We start from the raw sequence: 21,881 nt of genomic DNA, 5'->3' as shown, positions 1-21,881 counted from the left end.
CCGCACCGCCCCCTGCACCGACGCACTCTGTGCTGGCGTCGCCGCCGCCGCCGCCCTCTGCGCCGCCGCTGTCTTCTGCACCACTGCCACCGCCGGCTGCGCCGCTGACGTCTCAGTCCTCTGCGCCGCACCGCCCCCTGCACCGCCGCCCTCTGTGCTGGCGTCGCCGCCGCCGCTGCCCTCTGCGCCGCCGCGGCCGCCGCCCTCTGCGCCGCCGCTGTCTTCTGCGCCGCACCGCCTTCTGCACCGCCGCCCTCTGTGCTGCTGCCGCCGACGCCCTCTGCGCCGCCGCCGACGCCCTCTGCGCCGCCGCCGACGCCCTCTGCGCCGCCGCCGACGCCCTCTGCGCCGCCGCCGACGCCCTCTGCGCCGCCGCCGACGCCCTCTGCGCCGCCGCCGACGCCCTCTGCGCCGCCGCCGACGCCCTCTGCGCCGCCGCCGACGCCCTCTGCGCCGCCACCGCCCCCTGCGCCGCCGGTGGCGCCTACGCCGCTGCCGCCAAAGCCGCCGCCTGCGCCACGACGCCGCCGCTATACTCTGCGTCGCCGCCGCCAACGCCACCGTCCGCGCCGCCCTCTGCGCCGCCGCCGCCGCAGTCCTCTGGGCTGCGGCCGCGGGTGGCGCGGGTGGCGGCGGTGGCGTAGAGGGCGCGCGGACGGCGGCGGCCAGAGTGCGGCACGGATGGTGGCGTAGGTGGCGGCGCAGAGGGCTGCGGTGCAGGAGGCGGTACTGCGCAGAGGAAGGCTGCGGCGGCGTCCGCGGCGCAGGCGGTGGCGGCGGCGGCGGCGGCGGCGGCGGCGGCGGCGCAGAGGGCTGGGGCGGCGGAGAGGGCGGCGGCAGCGGAGCATGCGGCGCAGACTCCGGTGGCGTCGGCGGCTCAAGCGGCGGCGCAGGTGGCGGCGGCAGGAGCTAGAGGCCCAGCGGCTGAGGACGGGCGGAGGTAGGGCTGAGGATGCGCGGGGAGAAGTGTGGGAAGCCGGTCCGCGAGGGCTCCCGGGCTGGCTTTTCGCTGAGATGGTGCAAGGGGAGGGAGGGCTGGGGGCGGGCAGGGGCCGGCGAGGACTAGTCTCCGGGGCCACGCCGGGCGGGGGGAGGTGCGCGCTGCTGAAATGGAGATCCTGGGGACCGGGGAGGCTGTGGCGGCTGCGGGAGGCGGTGTCGCGCCTGCTAGGGGCTGGCGACTGTGCGCACCTCAACCCTGGCGGCTCCTCCTCAGTGGCCCTCTGCCACTGCCACCGCAGCGGCCCGTCCACGCCTCCCAGGCAAAAGGAGATGTAACCATGTGGGGACGGAGGGAGGGCTCCAGCCCACTCTCCGCCGCTGGCCTCAGGCTGCCCCTACCCGCCCCCTCCAAATCCGGCCGGGGGCTCCCCTGCCGGGTCCCTCAGCCCCACGCTCCAGTGCACAAGTCCACCCGCTCTCTGCGACCAACGCGGCCTTTCCCGGGCCGCCGCCATCGCCGCTGGCTGTGCCAGGCAGCAGGGTCTGGGCCCAGATGTTGTGGGGTGCTGGTGGGGACTCCCCGTGCACTCCGAGGTCCCTATTTTAGTCCTCGGAAAAGGTGGGTGGGCGGTCGCCCTAAGGGAGTTTCCAAGCCTGGATTCCTAGGAAATTGGGATGGCTCACCAGCACCTGTGTTTTGCTGTTTCTCCCCCTTTTTAACCCGCTCCCTGTCTCTTCCCTCCCCTTTCCCGGACTCCTCACTCCTCTGAAGGCCAGAAAGACCAGAGAACCTGCTGCAGACATAGGCTTTTGGGACTGGACCATCTGCACCTTCAGAAGCAGCGGTGAAGCCTTGAAATGGGGCGTCTGCAAAGTGACGGAAGGCGCCTCCACCAGGTACTTGAAGATGTGGGTTCGCTTTTGTGGAAGGACTTTTGTTGCTTAAGGTGTAGGAGAGGGTGGAGAGCGATCCTTGAGGTCCTCTTTCCAACTTGTTGAGGATGGCCTTTTTGCATTTGGGGGTGGTTGATGTGTGGTTTTGTTTGTGTGTATTTCGTGTTGGGTGCAAAGCGGTCCTATTCAGCGAGTGACTTAAGGGAGGGCCTTTGTCAGGTTTTGGTCTCATTTCTAATGGGCTGGGTTGGTTTGATACTTGTATCCGTTGGGTTATTGGTATGGACTCAAAAAGAGAGGAAGCAGCGATTTTGCTGTGGACTGTAGGAGTTTAGACCTTTCCTTTTGGCCATGTGTAGAATGCTTTTAATTTGCCTGTCCTGAATTACTGGTTTCTTTTCTGAGCGATTTAGTGGTGGAGGAACAGTTATGCTGCTGGTTGTGCTTTTCCTGTCTGGAGCGGCAAATGTCTGTTCCTTTCTTGTGTTTGAGGATAAATGTTGGGGTTAGGTAAAGAAAGTATTTTTTTTTTTTTTGGAAAGCTGAACTGTCAGTTTGTGTTTGTTTGCTTGTTTTCTGATGATCTTCTGCAGCGGGGTGATGGAGGACGATTCTGCCAAACGGTGAAATGAATAGACTGTTGAAGTGTTTTTGTGTTGAAAGTCTCATTACAGTGAAAAGCATGTTGAAAGAATTCCTTTTCCTTTGTGTGAGGGTAGTAAATGGCATCTGGTATCAGGAGGAGTTGAACTACCCCACGTTTAATGTTTAGATAGATTTGGAGAAAATGTCAAAGCTGATTTTGTAGCCTTCTGGTCCTCTTTTCAGTGGAACCTGCAGTCTGTGTCCTTAATGTTGGAGTTTGACATTAGGGTACTCTTGATGTCATTTCATAGGAAGGCATTGGGGTATATGGGTATGAGAGCTGGGGAGGGGTGCCTGCCCGGAGAATCTCTGAAGATCGAGGTCGATTGCGAGAAAGTATCATTTCATCCGGTACTTGTTTTTGAATCGGTGGTGTTCCACTATGATGATTGTGTTGTGGCACTCCATCGTTCTCACTGGACGTTGTTCGTTGACTACACGGATCCTGCCCGGGTTTCACTCCTTTATTTCTGCCTGGGATTACCTCGGTTATTGGGTAACCTAAGGAATAGAATTCTGCGATGATTTGGTCCAATGACTGGTAGAGCAGTTCTGGGTCTTCCACTAACTCTTTCAATACAGAGTGCTTTGAATGAAAGTGCTCAAGAAGTTGAAATATTTCTGCAGAAGTTTTTAGAGCAAATTCATGTCCCTTTTTGTAGTAGGATAGCATAAATGTAGTTAAAATAAAAAGTGTTTCCTGGGAGCTGAATAGATTTCGTTTTGTTCTCTGAAACAGGGAATTCCATCAAATGGCATGAAAGTTTAGAAATGTTGTTGTTGTTTAAAGTAATAGTCATTGTGTTTTGTTTATGAGTCTTTTTTTTTAAATTTTTTTAAACATTTTTTTATTTATTTGACAGAAATCACAAGAGAGGCAGGCATGGAGAGAGGAAGGGAAGCAGGCTCTCCGCTGAGTAGAGAGCCCGATGCGGGACTCGATCCCAGGACCCTCAGATCATGACCCGAACCGAAGGCAGCGGCCTAACATGTAGAATCCCTCAGAGGCCAGACCACTTTATTGTGGTTTTGCTTTGAGTGTTCCCTTAGATGATGTTCAAGTAAATGAGTAGGAAACTCCTAAGAACTTGAGAACTTTACTGGTGAAGAGCAAAACCAAATTCAAGTTTACATCTAATGTGTTGCTGATGATAATTATCTTCTATGAATGCATTTCAGTTTCTACATGTTTCTTTTTTTTTTTTTAGAATATGTTTTTTAAAAATTTCATTCATTTATTTGACAGAGAGAGATCACAAGTAGGCAGAGAGGCAGGCAGAGAGAGTGAGAGGGAAGCAGGCTCCCCGAAGAGCAGAAAGCCCAATGCGGGACTCGATCCCAGGACCCTGAGACCATGATCTGTTTGGAGGTGTTTTTCTTTTAGATTTTTTAATTTATTTATTTGACAGAGAGAGATCACAAGTAGACAGAGAGGCAAGCAGAGAGAGAGAGAGAGAGGGAAGCAGGCTCTCAGCTGAGCAGAGAGCCCGGTGCGGGACTCGATCCCAGGATCCTGAGATCATGACCTGAGCCAAAGGCAGTGGCCTAACCCACTGAGCCACCCAGGCGCCCAGTTTCTACATGTTTCTTACAAAAAATCTTACTTACCAACTTGTTGAGGGCACGTGGGAGGTTTTGATTTTAAAAACCATAGAAATGTTTGAAGTTTGTTCAAGAGTTACAGATGATGACAGTGACATTCCGATTTTTAACAAATACATTAAATTAATAAAGATGAAATATTTCAGGAACAGGATACTTCCCTCTTCTGTTTCAGGGTTTTTGTGTATTTTTTTGAAGTTTTTTTTTTTTAATTTATTTGAGAGAGAGACAGTAAGAGACAGCATGAGAGGGGAGAAAGTCAGAGGGAGAAGCAGACTCTCCCAGGAGCAGGGAGCCCGATGTAGGACTCGATCCCAGGACTCTGGGATCATGACCTGAGCTGAAGGCAGTCGCTTAACCAACTGAGCCACCCAGGTGCCCTTGTGTAATTTTTTGAGGTCTCTCATTGAGTAGGATGTGATCACAGATTTCCAAGATCTGAGGACTTAAAACTCTTAAAAGCCAGGAAAAATAAGCAGAAAATAAGCAAGTAACCAGAAAAGTAAAATAATTTCGGGCAGTGGCAAGTGTTTTGAGAAGTGAGTGCAGAATGTGGAACTACAGAGGGACGAGAACCTCTTCCTAGACAGCGTTAAGGTACATGTTTGTTTTTGTCGGCAACATGCAATCTCCTGTCTTCTAGGGCAAGGGATAGTTACTTCTGTAGGTTATTACTGTAGGCTTTGCCATTTAGCTCCTCGGGTTGGGGATAATGTAAAGTTGCAACCTTTGTGTAGAGGCTAGTCTGCTTTTCCTTGGTTGCCTGCTGTGTACTGAGGGCAGGACAGCTAACTACTGGTCAGTGTATCCTGTTAGTTGCTGGGATGGGAAGTTTGAGTGACATACGTTCATCCTGTGCTTCTGTCAATGCTGAAGAAATTCCAAGATGAATAAAAACTATTTTGGTAAACGGCAGCTGCGTGAGGGAGTTGTCAGCACTAACTCAGTTGGTTAGAACTTCCGGTAATAGTGGACCCCTGAATGTCTCCTTTGCAGTCTGAACTGAAACACGCTGCAGTCTTTTGACTCTCAGTTTCTCTTTGGCTCTGTCACCAGGGCCTTTTTGGTTGTGGAGTCTTCGTCCCCATGGGGAGGTTCTTCCTCCTTTTTTAGGTAAGGAGGGGTTTGTGTGTGTTTGTTTTGAAGGCTTATTTGTTCTCTTAAAAATATTTGTATCTTCAAGAGAGTCTCCTTGGGGGCAGAGGGAGGGCAGAGGGAGAGAGAGAGAATGTCAAGTACACTCTGCACTGAGGCAGGAGCCAGACTGCGGGCTCCATCCCAGGACCCTGAGATCATGACCTGAGCCAGAGTCAGGAGTTGGATGCTTAACCCACTGAACCATCGAGGCACCCCTTTAAGTAAACTTTTTGAACCGCAGCATATATACAGAGAAGTGCACAGATCCTAAGCCAAAGGCTTGAGGAACCTTCACAAGGGCAACACACCGTGTGACTTGCACCCAGGACCCCAGAGTCCATGATAACCCTCTTGACGGTCACTTCTGCTGCTGTTCTTGACTTCCGTTGCTGGGGAGCTGTAGCGCATGTTCCCGAATTTGGTGTAAGTGGAGTCATCCAGTTCGATGCACTCCTGGGCCTGCCTTACGGAGAGTCATCCATGTTTGTGTGCGTGGTTCTGAGTTTACCAGTGCTGCTGTTTCATCCTCAGACTGTTTTAGAGCTTCACTCTGCATGTAGACCCTTACACATTTTAGAAATAGGATATCTCCTTGGTATCTTTTTATTACCTGCATCCTTGAACACAGGTGTCTTCTTTGAACGGTAGTGTCAATTCACACATCGTTGGGTATAAGGATCAAGCCTGGTGTGTGGAACTTTTCTACAGCCCATAAAGGGAGTAAGCTTTTGCCTCCTCAGTTGTAGTGTTTTATCAGTCATTGCTCTTTCAAGTCATTGGTGAAGTGGATAGAAAATTCCTGCATTCAGGGAACGGAATAGATGTTGAAAAGGTGAGACAAAAAGGTCTTCAGTGGTGGGAGTCGCACTCATGGAATAAATGAGTCTGTGGGGGAGATAGTTGGTCTGTGTGGGTACACTGGGAAGGCCTTACTGAATCTGGGATTTATGATTCTTAGAGATCGTTTCTTGGGCAGGCCGATACAAGTTAGTTGTTTGTTCCCTCCTCCGTCCTTCTCAGCTTTTCCTTCACTTCAGAGATCATCCACACCTTTCGACTTCTCCCCACAGGCTGGCAACTCCCATTTACTGTATAATAACCATCACCAGCCTTATGTGTCCATGACCGAGGCAGGCAAATCCAGCTCTCTCTGCTTAGTCCACTGAAATGACCTGCTCGTTCTCATTGCCTTTAAAATAAAATCCAAATGCCAAGCATCGCAAGAGGCTTCTGATTCAGTCCTTTCGTGTTCCTCTAGGATTTCTGCAAGCAGACTGCCACCAAACCCCGTCTGCCTTCCACATAGAGGGGGTGTGTGTTTCCTGCCAAACTGCTTGTGTCCCGCGCTTGGACCATGATACCTCATTTCCATACTTCACACCTTCTCTTCCTCTGGATTTTCTCTGAAACGCATTCCCTTGCTTCTGTGTCCTGCTTCACTACCATTTGGACTCCTAGATGTCTCAGGAAGCCTTTTCATCACTCCAGTCAGGTGTAGCTCATTTTTGTAACACTTGAATTGTATTTCTATTTGCTTGCCTCACCTTCCAAATCATGTATAACTCATTTAACATTTGAAGAGAAGTTTTATTTGATCACCTGTTATGTTTTGTCTTTTTGGAGGGTAGGACCTTTTAAAAACCAAACAAAACAACCTAATGATTTTAATTTGAGAGAGAGAGGGAGGGTGGGGACAGAGGGAGAGTGAGAGTTGTAAACAGTCTCCATGCAAACTCTGAGCCCCACACGGGGCTCCATCTGATGACCCTGAGATCATGAGCATCTGACCCTTAACTGATTTGAGCCACACAGGTGCCCCCTGAGGGCAGGACCTCTGTTTTCACATCTTTATTTTTCTTAATCATGTAGTACAGTGCCTGGCACTGACTGGGGTGCAGTAAATGTATATAGAGTAGATGAAGACGAGTGTCAGTTGGAATATCCCTTCCATCCATTTAAAAGTTTTATGGAATAAATAAGCTTTCATATTATGGCTCGAATCCTGTGTGTGTAATGTTACTAGTAGAGTGGAAAGTTGTCTTTATGAAGTGTGTCCTTAAAAGTAATGTACTTGTTTTTCTCATTTTGTTGTTCTCGCCATGTGCTGGAAATTAAACCCAGAACTTGAGTCTTGGACGCTGTAGGCAGTGCATTGAAAGTACTTCCTGGAGTCGTTTGGAGCTTCAGAGCATGAGCACATTTACCTGAAGGTGAACTCTGATGATTCCTAATCCTTTTTGGTTGTCCATTTGGTTATTGAAGCGGCTAAGAAAGTCTTAAAAGTCTGCTAAGGAAGCGGAGATCAGTCATGTGCAGAATCAGTTTTGAGGAACTAGATGGGTGTGCATGTAACCTGGCGTCTAAAGCAGGTTAAGAATGGGTACAGAACACGTTGGGTATCAATGGAGGGGTTATGCTGTCCTTCATGTAAGTTCTCTTGTGTTCATATACCTGTAAGTTGGAAGTTGTACATGGAGTATATTCTGTTGAGGACTGTGGATTAATTCTGTTAAATTGAAGTCTTGACTCATTCACTTCATGTATTTAGCTTTAATTTAAGTTCTATGCAGTGATTGACTGTCGTGTCCAAGAAGAATTGTCACTAAAGACAGTGCAAGAAATCTGCAGTGTTAGAAATCAGGAATAGTTGAAATCATAAGGTAAACAAGTGAAATTTTAATTTTTCAATAGGATTAGATAATGCTCTCTTTACCTCTTTTCTCATTAAGAAAAAACTATTTAAATGATCCTTCAGTTGAAAGAAGAAACTGGTAGATGGGATATGTTAAAAAAAAAAATCTTACTTAAAACTTCATATTAAGAGCTTTCACAACACATTTTAAGATGAAGTTGCTTTTGCAGGGGACAGGAAATTAAAGGGGATGTAGGATGCCAATTTTATCAGCCCTTTAGTGGATCTTAAAATCTATCGAGTACTTGGTGGTTCGTCTGGGAGAAAATAAACCTGATGACCGCTTTCTGAGAATTGATGAGATTTCCTATATAGGGTAGAACGTTTATACAGTGTTCATTCTTTTCTGGAACTAAAAGTTGTTGAATATCATAAGTCTTCCAGAATATTTTAGGTTTTCAGGAAATAAGAATTCAGCTTAAAACGACCTTCAGTCGAAACCAAACCCTTCTGGTTTGTCTTGGGGTGCCTGGTGGCTCAGTTGGTTAAGCATCTGCCTTTGGCTCAGGTCATGATCCTGAGGTCCTGGGATTGAGCCCTACGTCGGGCTCCCTGCTCAGAAGGTCTTACTTGGAGGGAAATGGGACACTCACCCAGGTGGATAGGAAGTAGCTACTGTAGTAACACCTCTTTGTAACCGGGTTAATACCCATGTGTTCACTTCGAATTTCAAATTTTAATAAGCATGAAGGCTGGAGCTCTGTTTATCTGGTACTACCCGGGCCTCTCTTACAAGATGTAAGTTTTTATCACACGAAGGAGAGAGATTATCAGCGCATTGGTAAAATTAAAAATAACATGTATTGGTAGGGTATTTTCCTGTATCATTCCATAGAGTCCCGATTCTCCTTTATTTTGGTTGTGAAGGTGGTAATACATGCTTAGAAGAAGTTAGGGGACAAAACAACATAAAGGTTTTTTATTTTTTATTTATTTTTTATTTTTTATTATCTATAATATTTTATTTATTTTTATTATTTATTATTATTATTTTATTTATTTTATATTTTATTTTTATTTTTTATTCTGCCAATGCATAATTATTTTTATTTGATCAATTTATTTGTCTATTCCCTGGACCACAAATATTCGCATAACTATAGTTTTCCAGATGCTGTTTAATATGCCAGTTCATTGAATTTTGAAAGTGCTGTAGGTTGTAGTTCCGTGTAGGAATGGAGGTATCAGGCAGAGTATGTTACAAACTAATTGAGTCTCTGGTTTGGAAGACATCAGTTCTGACCTGTTGGTTTCTTGTGGTTCATTTTGGTTTTTTCTTCTCTAAGGAAATTTTTTGTGATCACTTCATAGTTTTAGGGATTCCTTTTTGTAGGAAATAAAGCTAACATCCAGTTTCCGTTTTTCTTTCTTTTTTTTTTTTTGTTGTTGTTTTGTTTTGTTTTACTTTGGGGGAGAATGAAAATATGTCTTTGGATTCTTAGTATCTGGGGTGTGATTAACTTTTCTGAAGGTCAGTTGGTAGCAACTGGCTACCAAAAATATTTGTGGCTTGTGACCCAGCATTTTAACTAGGAATTAGTGTTCTCTGCATATATCTTTTCCGTGTAAATACGTTTGTTGCATCATTATTATAACAAAAAATTAGCTGCCTGGCCGATGAACTCATTAAATGTTGGGAGTATGCTTCATGAAGGGCAGGTCTTTTGCTAAGACCACAACGGTCTGTGGCCCAAAAAGTGGAGTTTGATAGTAATTCTTGCTACGAGTTAAAAACAAGCAAAACAGCCTACATAGAGGTCAGGGAACTGATACAAAACTATGCAATAGTTACAAATATTGTGCAGCTCTTAAAAATGCCAGCTTTACTTGTAATACCGTAAAACTGGAAATAATCCAAATGTCCTTCAGTAGATGAGCACTACAACCATACCAGATGGAATACTTCTCAGCAATTAAGAAGGAACAAACTCTGGATGCATACAACGACTGCTGTAGATTTCAAGGGCATGATGCTGAGTGAAAAAAGCCAATCTATGCAGATCACACACTGTAGGCAGCCATTCACGTTTTTGTTATCACACAGTTAGATTAGCAGTCGCCAAGGGTTAGGGCTGATGAGGTTGGGACGGGGTGGGTGGTTGTGACTGGAAAGGGGTACTGAGAGGGAACGTTTTGTGTTGATGAAATCTGATCTTGATTGTGGTGGTTGTTACATGAATCTACACATGTGATAAGGTGACCTGAAATGGTACACATGCGTCCCAATGTCAGTTTCTTGGTTTTGATGCAACCCTGTCTGGGAAATGGGGTGCGTATTATATGGGACTTCATACTGTTTTTGCAACACCCTGTGAATCTGTAATTATTTCCAAATAAAATGTGAAGTTTTAGAAAGAATATATAATAAAAGGAAATGTTCACAGTGTTAGAATAAAAGAAGTTTCAGAGTGGTAAAGCATATGATCCCACTTTAATATTTCATATCACTTAATTTAGTATATTTACCTGGAAGTCATGAGGGATCCAAATATTCTGAGCAGTAGCGTGGTGGATTCTTTAGATTCTTTTGTGTATGTGTATGCTTCTCTATAATTTCTGTGGTTTAGATGAGTTGGTATCACTTCTGTAGTTTGAAAACAGTATTCATAATAAGTTCCAAAAATCTAAATCTGGAATGTTGAAATTTAAATAACATTTACATTGAGATTGTAGAGTTTTGTTTATATTGGTTACACCAAGTTAGCATTTAAATACCTATTAGCTGAGATGGGAGAGTATATTTATCCTCTACTACATGTTGTGTATGTAAACTTAAAGCTGTTTTTTGCTCTTGGTATTACAAATGTCCTGTTTGATGTTCTGCCTCCCCAGTGTTGTCCAATATAAGTCTATACATTGCAGGCCACATGAAATGTTAAGCTTCATTTACCACAGTGAGAAAGTAAAAAGCAGGCAGAATGATTATTTTAAAGATTCTATTTTATTTTTTGTCAGAGAGAGAGAGAGAACGCACTCTCACGTCCAAGAGCCTGTGCACACGTGCCCTAGAGCGTGGGACAGGGGCAGGCAGAGGAGACAGGACAGGCAGAAATGAGAAGCAGGCTCTGGTAAGCAAGGAGCTGGATGTGGAATTTGATCCCAGCACCCTGAGATCATGACCTGAGCTCAAGCTTAATTAACTGAGCCACTCAGGTGTCCTTTGGTGAAATCATTTTTAAGAAATTTAGTTTGTTTAATCAGTTATATCCAGAATATTATTATTTCAGTATATAATCAGTATAAAATTGCAGTGAGATATTTTACATTCTTTTAATCATACTGTAATAAAAATCATGCTGATGTGGGAAACAGAGGCAGAAGAAAAATTGTTAAATTTCCTTGCCTCCTGACAAGCCCTTAAAACAGGCAGAGTGACTCTCCTCACTCTACCTTAAGACTTTGCTAAGGGCAAAGGGCAGTCCTAGTCTGACCGACCCCCTACCCCTAACCAGGACCCTGTGAGTACTTTAACAATTCCTTTGGAAACTTTATCTCTAAACCTCCAAGATGGTGTTGACAATCACTCCCAAGCCTGTCGCCTACTGATAGACAACGAAAGGGTCTCACTAAAAGGTTTTACGACTATTAATGACTAACCTTTTCCCCTAACAATAGCTAGCCCCTCTAGGTCCTAGAAAACTTGCTTCCAAAATTCCTTAGAGACTGACACCATCCCTAATCCTCTCCCCACCTTACAAGTATATAATAGACCACTCCTGACAACCCCTGGCAGCATCTCTTCCTGCCCACAGGTCCTGTCCCCGTGCTTTAATAAACCACCATTTTGCACCAGAGATGTCTCAAGAATTCATTCTTGGTCGTCAGTTCCAGACCTCATCCCAGCAAACCTCACCTATGTTCTAGACGTTCATCATTTGGAGCCCAGTGTGGGGCTGTGAGTCTTTACATTTGGACTCTGAGCTTTGGTACAAAATTGGTGAGTACTTTCTCGTTTCTTCTTTACTCTCAGGGCTTTTCAAGGAGTGTGGTCTTATTGGAACACTTGCATGTCGATTGCTCAGGCTGTAATCCTCTAGCCCGTGGCTACCCTGCTGGGAGGAGAACATCTGACTTTGGCTGGAAGTTAGTACCCTGGCCAGAATGGTAATAAGACCCAGAAACTTGATGCCCTCTCTTTATTCCTGTTCTTACATAAAGTTGTCTTCCTTGGGCACAGGACAGCCACCTAAGTCACCAGGAAGGACAGCTGCCAATATTAAGACTCCTGTGTGAGGTTTCTTCCTGATTGATCTAATGTGATCCCTTCCACATGCGTGGTGTAGCCCTTCCTGCCCTTCCTGCCTTTCCTTCCCTCCACTGGGAGCCGACGGGAAGCAGTACCAAATTGAATTAAAATGCAACCGAGGATCTTTTCCTAGGGAAGTTGGCTATAAGGACCACATGTGTTGGAATGTCACATAGAACATGATGGATTTCGGTCTTTACTGTTTCACGTCAGTGTCTTCTACAAACTACTTAAAGCTAAGAAATTGGGTAATTTTCCCTTGCCAAACATTTTTATGTTTCCTGTGGGTTAAAAATGGCAGGGCAGTCATACAACTTTTACAGTATGGGATGGCACAATATCCTAGTCCATTCACCAGGCACCCATCTGTAGCCTAGGATGCGATGGGGAAGAGGAGGGACGCCAGCACCCCTCCAGGGCCTTTTATAGCACGTATGCCTTCCCGGGAAGTTAGAATGGTGATCATTAGCGATGTCTTGAGGGACGCCTCTGGTCGCTTTTGACACAGGGGCGCCGCTGACATATCCTGTGTGGGATGCCACCCAGGCATCAGAGGAGATTTCGTAATGGACCTTCTTTACTTTTCTGGGAGCATGGCCTCAGTAGGCTTCCTTAGGTCCCAAGGACTCTACCGTGGGGTGCCTTTTAACCCACTGGAAATAATTTGGATTGCAAAACTTAGGAAAGGACTGAGCTCCTGTAACACTGCATGGCCTCAGTGGGATCAATCAGTTAGATGTCCTCTGCAGGAGACAGAGTGAATGATCCTAGGGTGCCTTCATTGCTCATGCATAGGGCTTCATTGCTCTACACCAGGAGCCCGACCTAAGGGCCTTTTGCAGAATGTGTTTGCCTGAATGAGTTCGCTAGTAAACTCCCTCCTGACATATTGGGTGATAATTATGTAAATAAGCCTTCTAGTAAAGCCAGGTTGCAGGGCCAGTCCTAGGAAAGAGGACTCTGACTTTATGTCTCTCTGTTTCGTTTCTCCTAATAGTTGTGGGGATTCTCCTTTACTCATTTCCGCGTTAATGGCTATAATTGGAGCCAACTGGGGTTAGTCTAACTCGAGACAGAGACTTTGAGGAATATTCCCAGGCAGCTGCCAGTACTCCCTTTGTTTCGGGGAAATTCTCTGTCTTCTCTGGCCCTACGTGGACTGCTCAACCCCTCCTCCCTTCCTGGCGGGAAAACATGGCTTCTGCCCCTCTGTTGGAGCTGTTGAGCTCTAATACCGGGAATCCTTTCTCTGCCTCCTGACAGGGCTTTGTTTCTTCTGACTCCCCCTTCTCCTGTTTCTGCACCAGTCTGGGTGTGGCCTGCATAACTGGCCTCTAGACCATCCTCGGTGCTTCCTGCACTATGGCTTCTTCTCTCTTCACTTTCAAGGAGGAAGAAAGCACCCCCTGGACCTAACACCCCCCACCCACTCCAGATCTTCCCACCAGTGTCTCAGGTAAACATTCAAAGTGGAGTGGGCCCAGGTGCAATGTAAATCATGGTTTATTAAAAAAAAAAAAATGGAAGTCACATACAACAGAAAACCTACATCTGAAATGGAAAGGTCCATATCGGGTCATACTATGTAGCTGCAGGAAAGCTAGAAGGACACTCTTCATGGGTCCGTATATCTAGAATAAAACCTGTACGTCCTTCACAGGAACCCAGTGAGCAAATTAATGTGCTTTCTTACTCCTGTGAGCCCATAGAAGACCTCAAACCTCTCTTCAAACAAAAATGAAGATTGTAATTCTCTTTATCTTCCTTTCACCTATCTTAACCGACAGTTCCTTTCTACAGTGCGCACAGCATCCGTATTTGAACTAAGTTAAGTTTGTTGGTTTAAATAAGATAGACAAGTCTTTGACGTTACAATAGTAAACGTGAAGCTTTTCTTCTGTCAAGGTTTACTGAAGTTCAAATAACCTTGTGTTAACTCTGTTGGGTTGTTCATCAAAAAAGATGAGTAAACAGATGGTTAATTGTCTGTCTCCGAGTTTGAATGGGTAATTGCTGAGGTAGCTTTCAAAATCTTTGGTAGCTTAAAAATTTAAAGTTTTGCTTGGATAACAAAATTAAATTTGTTGGACATCTAGGTCTTTTCCAAATAGGATAAAGTGCTAAAGCATTGAGTACTGGATGTAGGTTTGTGCGTTTGACTTCTTACTGAAAAGAAACTAAGAATATTTAAATCTGTTTTTAAACATGTTTTGTGCTTAACTGATTCATAAAGTTGGCATCTGAAGAATTCTGTTGTAACAGTTCATAATTGGTTAATACTTAGTCTTCACTAGAGATTAAGGTGTTTCTAAGAGTACAAAATTCTGCCAACTTTAACTAAGACTGATGGAAGTAAGGGAAACAACTCTGTATGTGGAAAAGTAGAAGATACATAAGAAAGATTTAAGGAATGGAAATGCAGTTTGTTGAAGGTTAAAAAAAAGGCAGTTTTATCCTAAATGATATGGTTGGTTGGAAGGAAATGTCTTGGGGCAAAACCTGAACAGTGCAAAGGAAAGTTGTAAAAGGTTTTCGAAGGGAAATCTTCAGAAAAGGAATTTTGGGTATGGGGAGGATGGACTAAGTTTGAAATGAATTTTAAAAAGACACTGGGATAGAAAGTCTGCTTTCTCTCTGTTCAAAAAGGAGAACGGTTTCTTAGATTAATTGATTGCTGTTAAGAGGAAGATGTAAATGGTTTTCTCTTTGTCTGCCCCCAAAAAACAGTTTCTCTATTTTGTTTCATCAGATCTTTAACATCCTTAATCCTGTTTAGGCATGTGCTTTAAAAGGTTTTATCAAACTTCCCCAAGATCTAAATCTGGAACAAAGTCTTGATTTTCTTGTAAAATGAGTTTTTATCTTCACGGAGATTCATATAAAGGACTTTCAGGACAAATACAGGTATTCAATATATTAAACTAAAATGGGTAAGAATTTCCAGAACTAACTAAAGCTGCATTCAAACTAAACCAGAATTCGTAACAGGGGACTAAATGAACTAAAAGCTTATAGTGTTGTAGCTGTTATTTTACACATTGCTGGTTCTCTAATGTTAGCTCTTCCAGACTAAGGACACTTTTTTCTTAAGATGTCCCTGAGTTACAGAAATGTAAATATCTTTATGTGTAAATAAAGCATTCAACTTTTCTCTCTATCTGAGCCCTCAAACTCAAAAGGTCTCAGTAAGTATTCTTTCCTCCATGGCAATCAGTCATTTGCATAAGTTCGATAAGAATCTGTTCTCCTTTAACAGGACACCATTGGAAACATGGGTTATTTTACCAAGGCTTCGACTGGAATGTCCTATTTGAGAAAGACAGAAAGAACGACTCAGATATGACCAGACAGCTTTAAGGAACTAAGGTTGCCTTTTTGAAACCTGGAGCCATAAAGCCCCCTGGAACTGTTGGCCCGATACCTTGCTTACAGAGTTCCCAGCAGCCTCACCAGGTGAGTAAAGAATGTCACTTCCTGGCAGGTGCTGGAATCTCGGGATACTTTGGGGACCTCAGGAAGAGGAATTCACCCAAATGGACGGGTATTGCAGGCATGTGTGATGGCAAGTACGGGGCTTGGCTTCTGGCCTGGAGACGCTAATGAGGTTCAACCTAGAGATTCCTTATAAGAAGTTCCAGCAAAGCAGATTCTAAAAGATCGATATGATCACTCACTGTTCTTGCTGAGCTTATGTAAATATTTAGGCCAGGTTTGTTAAAACTGGACTTGTTTTTCAAATAAACGAGTCCTGATTTGGTTATATCTCTGGCAACGAGGGTTATTTTAGAGAGAAAAATTATGTTTTAATAACACAAATTTATGGATGTTAAATTCTGGATTGGATGGTCTTTAAATGTTTGTTTACCTAAGCTAGGCAATTTGAGGCGAACTTCAGAAAGGTTGCACAATAGCTCATTTAGACGATCTTCTTGCATTTTTATTCTGTGGGGAAAATAACAAGAGCCCATGGCACATGATTCAACAACTGGAAAATAGAATCGATTCCCCAACAATTGTATAACTTAACTATCACCTTGACTATTGTTCTTCTCTATAGAGCATAACTGTTCAGAGGTTATTGATCTTGCTTACTATATTTGGCCAGATTTAAGATGCCTCTGTTTGAAATACAAATGATAGTTGGTTTACTGGTGACAATAGTTTTCATGAAAAGAATAAGAAAAGCTTATTCTCGCTAGAGATATAGATATCTCTATACTAGAGATATAGAGATCTACAGAGATATAGAGAATAGTGCTCACTAGCACTTTGCAATTGCGAAAGCCTTAAAAGGTTAAATATTTGCTGCATTCAGCCTGGCATCCACAATCCTCTGGAAAGGTAGAAAAAACTAATCATACTTTAAAACGTCATCTTACTAAGCTTAGTCTAGTAACCCAGGAAAATTGAGTTACTGTCCTACCAATGGGACTTCTCAGGATGAGAAATGCTCCAGAACAACCTCTAGGACTCAGCCGTTGTGAGTTATTACATAATAATATTACATAATACTAATAATTATAATAATTATTATTATGTAATAATGAGTTATTATATATATATTATATTTATTTCTGTAGATCTGTTACCAGATGAAGATTATAATGCCTACTAAATTACTCACTAGAGGCTGCTTTAACTGATAAGTTACTCAATGAATATAATAATCATATTCCCCCCAAACCTGCGGGAATGCTTGAAGGACACTCTTCATGGGTGCATATATCTAGAATAAAATCTGTACCTCCTTCACAGGAACCCAGTGAGCAAATTAACGCTCCTTCTTACTCCTGTGAGCCCATAGAAGACCTCAAACTTCTCTTCAAACAAAAAGGAAGGTTGTAATTCTCTTTCTCTTCCTTTCACCTATCTTAACTGACCGTTCCTTTCTACAGTGGGCACAGCATTTATGCTGAACTACATAATCAAACAGATCGTTGGATATATGGAATTTTGCCCATGTCAGTACGTCCAGGGTACCCTGGTGGGTTTCCCCTTTACAGGGCACTGATTGGCATTCTCTGCAGGATTATAGTTCAGATATAATATATGGAGACAGTATGTACCAGGATAGGTCTATCACTAATCAAGATGTTTCTTCCTGGCCCATGCTCAGTGAAAAATGGAGTTCACCATGACATGACCAAACTTTCTCATACTCTCAAAGTCCTAACTGACTTTACAAGCCCACAAATTAATACCCAGCAACTAGGGCCTAAGCTACAAAACCCTCCTCATCGCTATACCAAGGATGACGTATATCAAATTTGGGATACATATTTGTGGCTCATACCCGCTATTGGACAGCTCAGTCAAAAGGCAGTTTTATGCCGGGAACAAAGAAATCATACATATGATACTGGGGCAAATAGCACACGACATCTAGGATGGCTGTCATTAGAAATGTGTTCCCAAAGACTAGTACTCCAGGCTACTGACGGGTTTGCTACTGATTGGGTCAGGCGACCTGGCATGAGATGGCCAGCTCCAAACGGAACCCACTGGATATATGGAACTAACCTGTGGCCCTGGCTTCCTCCAGGGTGGATAGGTCGCTGCACCTTAGGATTTGCCTGGATTCATGGGCGCAGTACTAAAATCATCACTACTCCAACTGACCTCCCAGTTTAAAGCAAAGACGGATATGATCTGTTTTTAAATGGTATGATCACTGCACATCCATTTTTGCTCCCTCTGTGGGACTAGAGGATGTCATTTGGCATGTAGAAGCCCTTAATAAATATACTGCAAAGGCTCTCAGTGATTCACTACATAGCATCTCCTTCCTTAATATTGAAGTCTCACAGATGCGTAAGGCGGTCCTACAAAATGGGATTGCCTTAGATGTCCTGACAGCAGCACAGGGTGGCACATGCACCATTATCAAAGCAGAATGTTGTGTGTACATCCCAGAATATCACCGAAATGTCACAGGACTAATAAAAGATAAGAATACCCAGATTGAGGCTCTGCAGCATCCTTCTCTCTCTCTCTCTCTCTCTCTCTCTGTCTGTCTCTCTGTCTCTCTCAGTGATTGGTTGAGTTCCTGGTTTAAAGGAGGACTATGGCCAACAATGAAAAATCTCCTTTTTGGACTTCTCATTCTTACGGCCTTAGTAATCTTAACGTGTTACCTTGTTCAGTGTTTCTCTACGTGGTGCCGAGAATCCATTGCTGCAATGACTTCACGAGGACAGATGATCCTTACCCCGCACAGAGACACTTCTTCACTGTCAGTGCTGGATTCAGCTGCCTCCCTCTTTTGGAACTCCCCAACACATTCCTCAACTGATCAATGTTGACCCGAGTAGGTAGGGACAACTCTTCGCCCCTATTCAGCAGGAAGAAGTTACAGAAGATGATACCTTCCCCCTTCAACTACCATGAAGTTTCAAGGGTCAACATTGTTCAGGGGGGAATGATGTGGGAAACAGAGGCAGAAGAATAATTATTAAATAATTATTAAATTATTATTAATATTATTATTAAACCGGTAGAGTGACTCTCCTCTAGGGACTCAACTACCCCCACCTTAAGGCTTTGCTAAGGGCAAAGGACAAACCGAGCCTGACGGAACCCCTACCCCCAACCAGGATCCTGTAAGTCTACTTTAACAATTGCTTTGGAAACGTTATTATCTCTAAACTTCCAAGATAGTGTTGACGATCATTCCCAAGCATATGGCCCACTGGTAGACACCTAAAGGGTCTCACAAAAATGTTTTATAACTGGTAATGAATAACCTTTCCCCCAAAACAATAGAAGCCCTTCAAGGTCCTAGAAACCTTGCTTCCAAAATTCCTTAGAGACTGACACCATCCCTAACTTATCCCCTCCCCAACTTATAAGTATATAAGAGACCACTCCTGACAACCCCACGACAGCCTCTCTTCCTGCCCACGGGTCCTGTCCCCATGCTTCAATAAACCACCATTTTGCACCCAAGATATCTCAAGAATTCTTTCTCGGTCATTGGCTCTGGACCTCACCCCACCGAACGTCACCTGTGTTCTCGAACTTCAGTGATACTATGATGTGGTCTGCATTTTACAGTTACAGCACAACTAAGTTCAATGCAATGTTTTTTTTTGTTTTTGTTTTTGTTTTCATTTATTTATTTATTTGACAGAGAGAACACAAGTAGCCAGAGAGGCAGGCAGAGAGAGAGGAGGAGGCAGGCAGAGAGAGAGGAGGAAGCAGGCTCCCTGCGGAGCAGAGAGCCCGATGCGGGGCTCGATCCCAGGGCCCCGAGATCATGACCTGAGCCGAAGGCAGCGGCTTAATCCACTGAGCCACCCAGGCGCCCCCAGCACAACTAAGTTCAGACTAGCCACCTTTCAAGTGCTCAGTAGCCCCATGTGGCGACCATATTGGAGAGCAGTAGTTGGAGGTGAGAGCCAAGGCAAGGCGTTGGTGTCAGACCTCAGTTTGAGTAACAGCAGCCCTGTCATTTGCTAACCTGGTGACCTTGGGCAGGTGACTTAACCTTGTGCTGTAGTGTTTCATTTGTGAATAGTCACTTCTCCATAGGGGTATTCTAAGGTTTCAGTGAGAGAATGTTTGAAGGAACTTGGCACAGGATCTAACACAGAATACATAGTTAAAAGTAATAAAGCTATTGGTGGATTGGATTGGATTGGACTGGGTCGGGTCGGGTCGGGTTGGGTTGTTGGGTTGGGTTGAATGACTCATCATTCACAAGGCACAACTGATTTCTTAATGATATTACTAGTGAAAAATACATAAGTAGTCCATGTGATAGTCTTTGTTTCCAGAATGGAACTTTTGGGACCTGCGTTTTAAATGATGATGGAATAAAGGGACACATATTTGAGCACTGCTGTGCAGTGTATTGCACCAGGCACTTGAGCATGTGGTTTTCCAACTTTCACAGCTGAGGAAGTTGAGACTCAGAAAAGTGAAGTAACCTAGTTGATTTCATACCCAGTTAGTAGAATAGAAGAAATAGAAAGGTGATGTAATTAAATGGACAAATTAATATGGGACCACAGTGTTTAACTGCATTCTTTTAACTTCTTTCCTTCCTCCTTCACTGTCTCAAGGGAGAACACTTTTCCAGGGCCATTTAAATTAGATAAGGGCAATAATGGAGTGTCCACTTTGTTTAGAGTTATCCTGAGATTATTAGCTCTTACTAGATACTCATATTGCCTCTGATGAAAAAGGTTAACATAAGCCCATTAGGTTAAACTATTTATTTTGCTTGTTGTGATGTTTCTCTCTATAATGTTGAGTTTTTCTCACTCTGTCTCTTGATGAAATAAACTCTTGAAAATGGGTGGAGAATATGCATTATAATACTGCTGACTGTCTTCAAATCACCTTTGAAGTACTGTTTACCACTGGACTCATTCAGAAAATTACACAGTTCTTTGAAAGAACATGGCATTTTATCATGAAAATCAGTAGTCAGAGGCAGCAGTGAGTTTGTGAATGAGTGACTCTGCCAAGGCAGTGGTGTCTGGACAGGGTCTGATGGAGCACGTATAATTAGGCCTTTGGCCTCTGTGTTCTAATTATGTTGACTCTGCTTTCCAGTGTATGCACTGCTGTCTTTGTTTTTGTGGTTTTTTTTCCTCCAGTTAAGAAAATTGAGGGGTGCGCCTCGGTGGCTCAGTGGGTTAAAGCCTCTGCCTTTGGCTCAGGTCTTGATCTCAGGTCCTGGTTTGGAGGCCTGCATAGGCTCTCTGCTCAGCAGGGAGCCTGCTTCCCTTCCTCTCTCTCTCTCTGCCTGCCTCTGCCTACTTGTGATCTCTGTCTGTCAAATACATAAAAAAATCTTTAAAAAAAAAAAGTAAATTGAGGGAGTCACAAGTCTTGTAATTTGTTGTTGAGTACTCTGGAACCAAATGTATGACAGTGAATTCATTGTGACCTGTACTTTTTGTGTACATCATTGACGTTTATTTATAAGAGGGGAGATTGCATTTTGGTGCTGAAGACAGGAGTGATAACTGGGGGAAGTGGGTAGGTAAAGTGTTCTTTGCCCCTTTATCTGCTTCCCCCTGCCCCCAGCCTCCTCATTCTGTGCCTCTCTTCTTGAGGGTCCCTCTCTTCTTGTCTACCAAACCTGTAAATGTACTAAGAACGCCTCAGCATTCTTTATGAAGAACTCATTTCTGATTTTGGTGAATCTTAGCAACATGAAATTCTGCAATTAGAGTGTTTTTTTTTTTTCTTTCTTGGAGGGTTGTGAGGATTGTGGAATGTGGCTGTCCAGACTAACTGAAATTTGATGTAATGATGTTTCATAGATTTTTGTGTTTTTCTCAGTGCTATAGGGTGTCTTAAAAGTTTCAGTATACACAGTGTCTGTTTACTGCAATTATGTTGTGGATAAAAGCTTTAAAAATACCACATTGAAGGATATTATGTATGTGTAGACACATATGCAGGTTGGGATTTTAAACCGTGGGTTGCAGTTAATTGAAGTTCCCTGAAATTCATGGAACTGGATGATTTCTTGGTTCCTCCAGTTATACTGTGATTTATGTCAGTTTGGGCACTTTCCAGTAATGAAATATCATGATGCCAAATGACTTGTCTAAAGCTTATTGAAAATAACTTATTTTATTGTCTCACTCCTCCACCCCCAGGATATGTCAGTAGATACTTACACATTTCTGAATCTCTGAATAGGAAGATTTTATCTGTTAAAACTTTTTGGCAAGAGTATGTGTAGTCGTGGGATGCCAGGTGGCT

The 21,881-nt window shown here is 44.1% G+C and overlaps 1 long non-coding RNA gene and 1 other non-coding gene across 3 annotated transcripts in view; both read left to right on the top strand.

The window, feature by feature from the left end:
- The first annotated feature begins 602 nt into the window (after positions 1-602).
- The window catches only part of LOC123933504, a 66,646-nt gene continuing 45,367 nt past the window's right edge, over positions 603-21,881 (top strand). For both annotated transcript variants that reach the window (XR_006816616.1, XR_006816617.1), the window contains exons 1-2: positions 603-940; positions 1,715-1,839. This is a non-coding gene — a long non-coding RNA (uncharacterized LOC123933504). The remainder of the gene's footprint in view (positions 941-1,714; positions 1,840-21,881) is intronic.
- Positions 9,490-9,640, top strand: LOC123934313. Its single transcript, XR_006816778.1, has one exon. It is a non-coding gene; the product is annotated as a small nucleolar RNA SNORA62/SNORA6 family (small nucleolar RNA).

This window comes from Meles meles, chromosome 21 (genome assembly GCF_922984935.1).
Source record: "Meles meles chromosome 21, mMelMel3.1 paternal haplotype, whole genome shotgun sequence".
NCBI lineage: Eukaryota > Metazoa > Chordata > Mammalia > Carnivora > Mustelidae > Meles > Meles meles.
The sequence above is the reverse complement of the archived record's forward strand: the minus strand, read 5'-3'. Positions and strand labels throughout refer to the sequence as shown.